This window comes from Phalaenopsis equestris, unplaced genomic scaffold, assembly GCF_001263595.1.
Source record: "Phalaenopsis equestris unplaced genomic scaffold, ASM126359v1 Scaffold203057, whole genome shotgun sequence".
Lineage (NCBI taxonomy): Eukaryota > Viridiplantae > Streptophyta > Magnoliopsida > Asparagales > Orchidaceae > Phalaenopsis > Phalaenopsis equestris.
Window position 1 is genome coordinate 12,539 of NW_018222706.1, and position 11,242 is coordinate 23,780.

The 11,242-nt window shown below is 34.9% G+C and overlaps 1 protein-coding gene across 1 annotated transcript in view; it reads right to left on the bottom strand.

Annotated features, from left to right (window-relative positions):
- LOC110036145 overlaps positions 1-11,242 on the bottom strand; it is a gene marked incomplete at its 3' end in the record, with an annotated part of 15,205 nt that overhangs the window by 2,519 nt on the left and 1,444 nt on the right. The window lies entirely within an intron of this gene.

The window sequence follows — 11,242 nt, forward strand, 5'->3', positions numbered from 1 at the left end:
GAGAGCCACAACATTGGCTATCGGACCAACTATTAAAGTAAAGAAAATTGGAGCTTCACATACTTGTCCAGGTGTCATCATAGCTGGTAACAAACAGGCATCAAATAACTGAGTGGCTAATGAAATACAAGATATGGTAAAAACCTATCCAAACATGCCTCCAAAATAAATAAACTCTGATTTAGAAAGTAAGTGTGGCCTTGCGCTGCCTATTTGAAGTTATGGAGATCCAGATAATTAGAACATGATCAAATATTTGGATCGGTTGTTGATAGTTACAAGTTCATCTCTGCATTATGTGCGGTGCTTGTTAGAAGGAATCTAGGTTCTCATATTACCTTTGAATACAGTAGTGTTGATTAGATATTTGAGAGATTGTATGTTAGTTTCAAGGTGTGCATTTCTGAGTTCCTAGCTAGTTGTATACATCTTGTGGTCCTTGATACATGTCACTTAAAATCTAAATATTTTCAAATGCATTGAATGAGAATAATGACCTATTTACTATCGCCTATGCTGTAGTCGAGTTTGAGTCAAAGAAGTCTTGTGAATGATTTCTGGGAAATTTAGCCATATCTTTTGAGTTTGAAGTTGCACCATCAATTTTTATCTCAGACATAGAGAAGAGTTTGATTGACGCGTTAAGGCATGTATTTCCAACAGCTGAATATAGAGTTTGCATGTGACATTTATGAAAAAATATTAAGAAATACCATCATTTCCAAGGTAGCAAATCAAACCGACATAATGGTTGGCTAGCATCAAATGCTTATACTAGAGCAAAATTAGAAGTGAAACTCAATGAGGTTTACGAAATTAGCCAACAGCTTCAAGCATGTCGGTTAATCTCCCATATAAATGGGTGTAATGTCAATTCTTGTCTGATATTAAAAGTGAACTAATACTAACAATATTTCTGAATTATTCAACTCATGGATTGGAGAAGTTAAGGACAAACCTATTGCATATTTGGTAGATATGATGAGAGGCATGATAATGGAGAAAATAGCTAAAAGGAAGCTTGAACCAAGTGAGTGGACAGGTGAATTAGTACCTACCACTAACGAGTATATAAGAGGGTGGTTAACATCAAGAAAAATAAGGTTAGTTATAAGGCCTTCAACATCGTACACGACTGAAGTTGAGGGACATGAAGAAATATACGAAGTTCACATCCAACATAAAAATTGCAGTTGTGTATTTTGGCAACAGAGTTGTCTACCATTTACTCATGTTGCCTACTTCATCGGCAGCAAAGATGTGATTGTAGCATAGCTTTGTTGATGAGCATTTTCATACGATTAGGTTTTTCTCTTTAACTTTTCAAGTTTAATTTTTACGCTATATGTTAAATGATTTTGGAATTTATCAATATACCTACAGGTACCAGATGACATATGACGGTGCAATTGCCACCCTTCCAAGGAAGAGTGAGTGAATCGCAACGACAATCTTAACATTTACGCACCAAATACATCAAGATCGAGGGAAGGCCGAGGAAGCAAAGAATAAAAATTTTATGGAAACTGAAAACATAAAGACTAAAATGGCTTACAAATGTGGTTGTTGTGGTTCATATGGGCACCATAAAACCACTTGCAAAAAGCCAATTACTCATGTAAGTCAAAATCTTCCTGTAGTTGATGCTACCTCATATGTCTCAGAATTTACAAAGCTGATTGGTCATTAAGGACAAAACTTCCAATACGCCGAGAGAGATTAGATTAAACTGATTGGGAATTCATTGATGAGGAGCATATTGATGAAGAGAGCTCATAAATTCCTTAACTTTTTATAAAACTATTTTGTGATAACTTTTATAAATTTTTTATTACCACTAAACATGTATCAAAATTATTCTGGCCATTAGTTATTATCTTTGATCCATGATTGTTATATCTGCATTTACATTTATTGGAAATTGCATCTAAATATTCTACTATGATTGTTTATTAACATTTATGCATGCTTGAATTATTGGATTTATACTTTTGAGTTAGGAATGCCATGATAAGATAACCCGATAAAATAACCTACTTGCTCTGTAGTTTGAGTAGTGTCGTTGAAATAACTCTTACATCTCAAAGTGACTTTTAACCTTACAGGATTAACAGTGTAGCATGTGAAGCATCTTTGGCAATTGAATCACCCATATCAAGTAAGTCTCCTATACTTGAGAGCTGCGCAAGAGAAGTTTGAGGTCAGATTAATGGTAAAAATAACTAGCTCGGCTTCTAGGTACATAAGAATATTACTTGCATTTCTAGTTCTTTTCTTCTTTTGTAAAGTTGCGGAAGCTTTATTATATTGATGCAAAGCATGATGCATGAAGGCATATATAAGAACCGGGTGGTATGTATGTAAATTAAAAATTATGTAATTATTTTCCAGCGTTGAGTTAAGAATGGCATTGTTGTTTATTATTCCCTCTTTTTTTGATGTAGAGACCTTAGGTGTCTCTTTTCATGACTTGCTTCCAGATAAAATAGATCTAAAGGGAGGCCTCACCTTGAGCTCAAGAAAACAATGGAGATGTACAACAATGGTTGCAAAGAGGCAATTACTGAAGGTGAGAGTACTTGAAATTGCATAGTGAAATCATATTTTCAGATAAGCTAACAAGGAAAAAGACATTGTAAACAGATTTCCGTTTCTAAGACATTCATAAAAATTGTATCACTTTCTCTTGACATTAGATGAAATGGATGACAGAAAAGCTGTAGAAATTTTTGTTAGCATTCCATCGCCAATTAAAATAACAAATTACGTTGAGAATATAAATCGAACTTGATTCAAACCTATTTCATTAAAATATTGAGAACTAAAAGGAAGCTTGAACCAAGTGAGTGGATAGGTGAATTAGTACCTACCACTGACGAGTATATAAGATGGCGGTTAACATCAAGAAAAATAAGGTTAGTTATAAGGCTTTCAACATAGTACACGAAAAGTTGAGGGACATGAAGAAATATACGAAGTTCACATCCAACATAAAAATTGCAGTTGTGTATTTTGGCAACAGAGTTGTCTACCATTTACTCATGTTGCCTACTTCATCGGTAGCAAAGATGTGATTGTAGCATGGCTTTGTTGATGAGCATTTTCATACGATTAGGTTTTTCTCTTTAACTTTTCAAGTTTAATTTTTACGCTATATGTTAAATGATTTTGGAATTTATCAATATACCTACAGGTACCAGATGACATATGACGGTGCAATTGCCACCCTTCCAAGGAAGAGTGAGTGAATCGCAACGACAATCTTAACATTTACGCACCAAATACATCAAGATCGAGGGAAGGCCGAGGAAGCTGAGAATAAAAATTTTATGGAAACTCAAAACATAAAGACTAAAATGGCTTTGGTTCATAGGGGCACCATAAAACCACTTGCAAAGAGCCAATTACTCATGTAAGTCAAAATCTTCCTGTAGTTGATGCTACCTCATATGTCTCAGAATTTACAGAAGCTGATTGGGCCTCAAGGACAAAACTTTCAATGCGCCGAGAGAGTTTAGATTAAACTGATTGGGATTTCATTGATGAGGAGCATATTGATGAAGAGTGCTAAAAAATCCTTTAACTTTTTTATAAAACTATTTTGTGATAACTTTTATTATATTTTTATTACCACTAAACATGTATGAAAATTATTTTGGCCATTAGTTATTATCTTTGATCCATGATTGTTATATCTGCATTTTCATTTATTGGAAATTGCATCTAAATATTCTACTATGATTGTTTATTAACATTTATGCATGCTTGAATTATTGGATTTATACTTTTGAGTTAGGAATGCCATGATAAGATAACCTACTTGCTCTGCAGTTTGAGTAGTGTCCTTGAAATAAATCTTACTTCTCAAAGTGACTTTTAACCTTACAGGCTTAACAGTGTAGCATGTGAAGAATCTTTGGCAATCGGATCACCCATATCAAGTAAGTCTCCTATACTTGAGAGCTGCGCAAGAGAAGTTTGAGGTCAGATTAATGGTAAAAACAACTACCTCGGCTTCTAGGTACATACGAATATTACTTGCATTGCTAGTTCTTTTCTTCTTCTGTAAAGTTACTGAAGCTTTATTATATTGATGCAAAGCATGATATATAAAGGCATATATAAGAACCGGATGGTATGTATGTAAGTTAAAAATTATGTAATTATTTTCAAGCGTTGAGTTAAGAATGGCATTGATGTTTATTATTCTCTCTTTTTTTTTATGTAAGAGACCTTAGGTGTCTCTTTTCATGACTTGCTTCCAGATAAAATAGATCTAAAGGGAGGCCTCACCTTGAGCTCAAGAAAACAATGGAGATGTACAACAATGGTTGCAAAGAGGCAATTACTGAAGGTGAGAGTACTTGAAATTGCATAGTGAAATCATATTTTCAGATAAGCTAACAAGGAAAAAGACATTGTAAACAGATTTCCGTTTCTAAGACATTCATAAAAATTGTATCACTTCCTCTTGACATTAAATGAAATGGATGACAGAAAAGTTGTAGAAACTTTTGTTAGCATTCCATCCAATTAAAATAACAAATTACGTTGAGAACATAAATCAAACTTGATTCAAACCTATTTCATTAAAATATTGAGAGATTTACATAATGTTGAGAAATTAGGGTGAAGAAAAAATAAGAATCAACACAAATCCAGAAGCACACAGATATTTAATGAGGTTCGATAAAGATACCTACGTTCTCGAGAGCAGAGCAGTCTTTCCTTTAATCTCAGAAAAGAAGTACAAGACGCCTTAGGGTTACAATAGAGCATACAAATATATATATATATTTGAAATATAAAAAGAGGAGAAGCCCTCACCAAAAGAACCACGCTAACATGATAAAGTCCTAAGGAAAGGGAGAGCCAAAAGTTCTCCCTTCAAAAGAAAAGTTAAAGGGGGAGTCACATCTTTGTTGATAAGTGTTTGTTCTTAGTGTAGACCTGCCTTGGTCATCCAATTAGCTGGTCTATTACCTCCCTGGTGGTGTATATATCTATATATATATATAAAAATGGCGGCTGCTCTCCATGGTGCTTTGCTCGGTTTTCCATGGGTTTGTTGTTCCTAGGCCTTGCTGTGGGGTGACTTCTTCTTTTCTTTTTTTTGATATTTGGTTTCAAGTGCTTGTTCTTCTTGGATTGTCGCGGGCTTCTACTTTTTGATGCTCCCCCTTCCCGGGTGTTTTATTGTTTAAATTTTACTGTTCCATTAGTTTTGTCTATTTGCCTTGGGTGCTAGTTTGGTGCTTTTGTGTTATTTCTTCTCCCTGTGATGGTTGAATCTAATGCTTTGGATTTGGCAACCAATATTCAATGGGCCAAAGCTACCTTTGCTGAAGTGGTGGGCAAGGGTTTCGATACCGTAAAGAACTATGATGATTTGGTTTTTCTCTAAGCTTACCATGATGGGGCTGACCTCATCATCAAGCCACTGAGTAGAAAAGAGTCAAACTAGCTATTTTTTACACAGAGGAGGATATTCAAGGGTTCACTAAAGTTTGCAAGTTTACACTAATTGGCAAATTCTAATTTGGACATCCAAAAATGTAGACAATTCGAAAAAAAATTTATAGTTTGAAAGTAAATGGTGCTTGGAGAGTGGGTTTGTTGGATGGAAGGCATATTTTAATTAGTTTGTCTAGAGAAGAGGATTATACTGGACTGTTTTCTAAACAAATTTTGCAAATTGATGATATTTCCATGAAGCTGCTTAAGTGGTCACTGGACTTTGACCCCAGCAAGGAGCTCCCCATTGTGCCAATTTGGTTCAATCTCTCTGGGATTAAACTACATTTCTTTAATCACAAAGTTCTTTTTATTATTGGTAAAGCTTTGGGCAGATCCCTGAAATTGGATGTTCCCACATTTAATTTGTCAGGACCATCAGTGACAAGAATTTTGGTTGAAAGAGACATAACTATTCCTGAGGTTGATGAGAATGGCTAAGAACTAAACACAATGGGTATTAGAAAAGAATCATGGCTGAGCAAAGATCTTATTATTGTCATGATTGCAAAATGTTTGTCCATACTGATGATAAATGCTTCAGATTACACCACAACTTAAGGAAAAGGCAAGAAGATCTTCCTAAGGATTCCAGTGTTAAGGAGGGACTACAAGGAGATAAGACATCATTACAAGAGTTTCTCTCCAATTGTTATACTGAAGCTATTGTTGTTGATAATCCTCCCACTTTAGCTGAGGGGGTGGTTTGGGGATGCCTTATACCAACAATCCTGAGGTTGGTCCTTTTGAGATAGCTACCACTAAATGGGGAACAATCATTGGGCAAGCAACTTTATAGAATAGTGAACTGAGGGATGTTGAAGTTGGTCCTAATATTTCTGAGCTACAAGCCTCTTTGGGTCCTCATGAACAAGTTGGGGAACTTAACTAGTTGTGTTCTCTGAATGACAATTTGCGTCAACAGATGAATTCAGCATTGAAAGAGGTTTGGCATGTTTAGAAGTCTAAAAAAAAGAGGAAATGAGTCATGGAGCTTAAAAATCTACAGGAAGGTGCACAATCCCTTTTTGAAAGAGCTTCTCACCAAGAAAGAATGGAACTGCTTAGAACTAGAAGAAGGGGGAAATTCACCTCTTTTGGATGATGAACTTTTTATGTTGGAATGTTAGGGGACTAGCTCATCCTAAGTCCCTTAATAGACTTCTTTCTCTTAATAGGATGTATAAGTTGTGGATAATTACTATCTTGGAGCCTATGGTTTCCAAGAACCTCAAAAGAGTCTAAAAATTTTCCATTATTTTCTTCACTTTTCCAATCTCAAGAATAAATTTTGGATCCTTTGTAGGAATGAGGTTCAATGTGCGATGCTGAGGGATCATGCTTAATTTATTCATTTACAATTGAACATTGGAGGTATATGTGGTCAGGAAACCTTTATTTATGGAGGATGTTCATCTTTGGCCATACAGGAGCTGTGGTGCCATCTAATGGATATCAGCTTGTCGAATAACTCAATTTGGATAATTGGTGGGGTTTTCAATTGTTTGTCTTGAGGATGTTCATCTTTGGCCATACAGAAGTTGTGGTTCCATCTAATGGATATCAGCTTGTCGAATAACTCAGTTTGGATAATTGGTGGGGTTTTCAATTGTTTGTCTTCTACTACTAAAAATCTTGGAATCAGGCCTTCTGATTTGAACCAAATCCATTGCTTTAATGATAACATTCCAATGGTTGGATTATATGATTTAGGTTTCAATGGTCCTAAATACATTTGGAGAAGAGGATACTGGTCAATTCCTTTTAGCTGAAGGAGTTTTTGTACACTTCAATTTATCATCTTTCTAAAATTGTCCCTGATCATAGACCCTTTCTCATTTCTCTCAGCCTATCTTACCAAAAGTAAATCAAGCGGTGACACTTAGCTCCAAATTGATAAAAGAATCTAGCATGTCACCCTAGAAACATCAATTCTACATCCATCAGATCTTATCACTCTATTTATTTTTACTCACCCTCAGAGGATCGCCACTACTCTTTATAAATTGAAATGTTGTAATCACTAGTCGGAGATATCTTAGCCCTCTCGGATCTATAAATTTCTCAACAAATTTTAGCAATACAAGTGATCAGTTTGCAAAGTAAATTAAGAGCCGATGAAAATATCATCACATTTATGAAATAAGAGAATTTCTAAGCAAATCTAAATTTTCCAATTCATTGCAAAAGAAAATTAAAATGAAGATAATGGAAAAAGCAGTGAAAGAATTGATAGAATTGCTTAATAAACTAAGTGCCAACAAGGAATATATGTCTACCTACCCTCTTTCAAGCATATAGGTATGCTTAATATTTTATTAGTTTTATGCAACTATCTGTCATCTATAAGCTTCTAACAGAAACCGATCTTGAATTATATTTCCTTAAAAGTTGCATTGTCGCCCATCGATCTTGAAATATATTTCCTTAAAAGTTGCATTGTCGCCCACAATATTTCGCAATAGCCAACCAGACAATGTGAGTGCACTCAAGTTGTAAGATCATTGTTCTCCTGAGTCTTAGTTTCACTTATAACATATTTTAGCATAATCTATTGCCACTTAATTTATGTCATTAAAGTGAAGGAGATATTACTCATCACATTAAAATAAAAAATTCTATCATAAAATAAATTTTCCTGCACATGCCACTACTTCATATTAAAAGAAAAAAGTAATAAAAACTACTTGCAAAGCATCGATAAAATACAACAGAAAACTTCATTTAAATTAATAAAATCCACTAGAAAGTGTTTACAACAATTACGATATAATAAAAAACATAATACTTAGTTTTTTTCCCTCTGAAGGAAACATAAAAAATCTCTCCAACAAAGTCTCATACTGATCCATGCGTCGCTCATACTTCCTTAATCGTATCTCTCAAAATCCCTCACCAATCTCTTTAGAAAATGGAGAAATCTACTTCTCCATAAACTCACACAAAAATTTCTTTAAAATCCTTCTAAAACTCCTCCTGATACTCTCCCTATTTTTTTCCATAAGAGGCGTCGGCCCCCTTATCCAAAGAGACACAAAAACCCCTCATTTCTCCAAGCGACACATCTCTTCATCCAAGATTCTTTCCAAGTTTCTAGATTCATTTTACCACTCCATCGGGCGTGCAAGCCATCCAGCAGCTTCCAAAACATCCCAAAACCATGAAAAACCGTCCAAAACCGCCCCTGGACGGTTTCTGGCGCCTAAGCTCCATTTTCAGTCCCTATGAGCGGTTTTCTCGTCGTCACCATTGCCCAGGCGCTATTTTTGGTTGTCTAGGAGCCATCCTATAGGCAGCTCCACGGTTTTGCCCCATTTTGCTCCGTTTTAACTGTGTTTCGCCTCGTTTCAGCAATGTTGTGCTTCAAACTGATATACCTACAAGATAGACATGAAAATAACCTTTCTTTAAGTGTAATTTCATACAAAAACTTGTGATAAATGTAAAGAAGATTAAGCATAGAAAGACATATCAAATGTGTTAGGACAGAATTTTCTTTTTTGCTCGATTTGACTCCAAAAGATACTGTTTTTGTTTCATTTTCTCTAAAAGTCCATTTCTTGTTCCTGAAGACAAAACATACAAAATATCTTCCTTTAAAGTGTAATATCATTAAAAATATACATAAAATGATCATGAAATGTACAATAAAAATATGGGATTTTAGGTGGATTAACATGTCACAAGGATTATAAATCCTTGTGGGGCTTTTAGTAGTGAACTATGTCGTAGATAATTTTTTAAAATCCTCGAAGGAAGTAATAATTCTTATGGAGAGTACATTGAACCATCTGAGAGATGAATCTCTGAGCATGATTTAGAATAGTTGGCATTTAACGCATAAGAAACTTGAAAAGGCATATAGCTAACTCGAAGGGCGTAATATGGTTAGCTGAATCACTCCAACCCTTCTATGGTTCCATGGTCGGAAGCTCGAACATCTCTGAGGGTTTTACACCGATAATGTGCCAAGAAAATGCATTCTTTCAACAACGGTACACTTATATCCGCCTGTTTTGAATTTTGTTCCTCGACATGGATCCATCAGTCCCTTCGTACTAAGATTCTTCCACGAGTTCGGCTTCTTGAGCCCTTTTTGTCAACAGCAACAGTTATTCTTGTGAATGCCCTTTTTGTCAGTTAAGCAGTTATAGGTGTGTGTGCTCCTTGGTCATCAGACTAACGCACGATCGGCCTAGAATTCAATTGACTGGTATCAAACTGTTGGGTCATTTGTTGCTCCCTTCGTGCGATCCGTTGGATCTTCTCAAGATTCATACCGCTACGCTTTTTATGTACAATATTTAAAATTTATGTGTACCACATTCATTAGAAATAAAATAATAAATTTAAAAATGTCAATTTCCAACGTGCACTTTACAAAGTGTATACACATTTATAATATTTCGAAGAGCTCTAAATACACCACTTGCGTGGCATGTAGCACCACCAGCTAGCTACATTTAAAATTCTATTTAAATCTAGCTGGTGGCCAAATGGCTCCTAAAAAAAAATCAAGTCAACTATGTATTTAAATAAATTTATAGTAATATTTAAACATGTCTGTTCACTTCAGAATTAAAAGCTATATTTTTCACGCTAACTACGCTCATTATTAATATAACGCTTGCATATATATTTCCAGATTTTAAATGTCCAACTCATCTTCTGAAGAAAAAGGCTTTTTACTAAACCACAATTTTTTTTTAATTTCATTTTGGGTTTATAAAACTTAAAATTAATAACAAAAAATAAGGTTATTTTGTTTATTCTTTTCTAAGAAAATTTATCAAAAAAAATTATTTACACATCGAACACTCATTCATAAGGAATTATTTTTTATTGAAAAATAAATAATAATGATAATATTTTTTATTGTGATATTAAAAATTTAAGATCAGTTTATCTTGCTCATTGACTCTGTTATTGGTTCTTATTTTCTTCTTATTATTGTCTATGCTGGATGCTATAGGGATTCTTTAAGAGAGAACTTTGGGACTCTTGTCCAGAAGCTTCTCCGAAACCTTGGATAGTTTGGGAGGATTCAACATGATAACTTCTAGCATTGACAGAAAAGGTGGTAATCCTCCTAGGCAGAGCCTCATCAACTTGTTCAGAGACACTAAATTTTTACATAAGTGAAATGCTATATATAACATAAGTGAAATGCTATATATATATATATATATAAATGGAAGATTAACATAAATACCAATCAATTCCATTTGCGTCGCGTACTCAGATCAGTTGGTCGGACATTTGCTTGTCAGTTATAAGTTTCCTCTTGTCTGGGGTTCGATTACCCCCGATGGAGGGTGTACTCAAATTATAGTCACATGTGGAATGACCGAGGCTCGTATCATAGCCTTGGACCGTTCCTTTAGATAAAAAAAATATGATATATATATATATCTATCGTTTTCATTTAAAAAACAACGGCGGGGGGGACCAGGCTGAAAAGAAGGCACGTGTAAATAGAGAATATACTAAAATGAGGAGAATAAATAAATTATTTACAAAAAAAGAAAAATACGTCAGCTCTGACCAGGATTCTCCTCGCCGCCACCTGCACGAAAAAGAACACAACTCCAAGTCCCAATCCCCGCGGACCACTAATACCCTACAACTAGTCATCAAACACCATCCGACCCTATTATTTTAATTAATTACCACCCTACCCTCCCCATTCTGCTCTAAATTACATGATCATGCCATCGGCTGGGGGCCG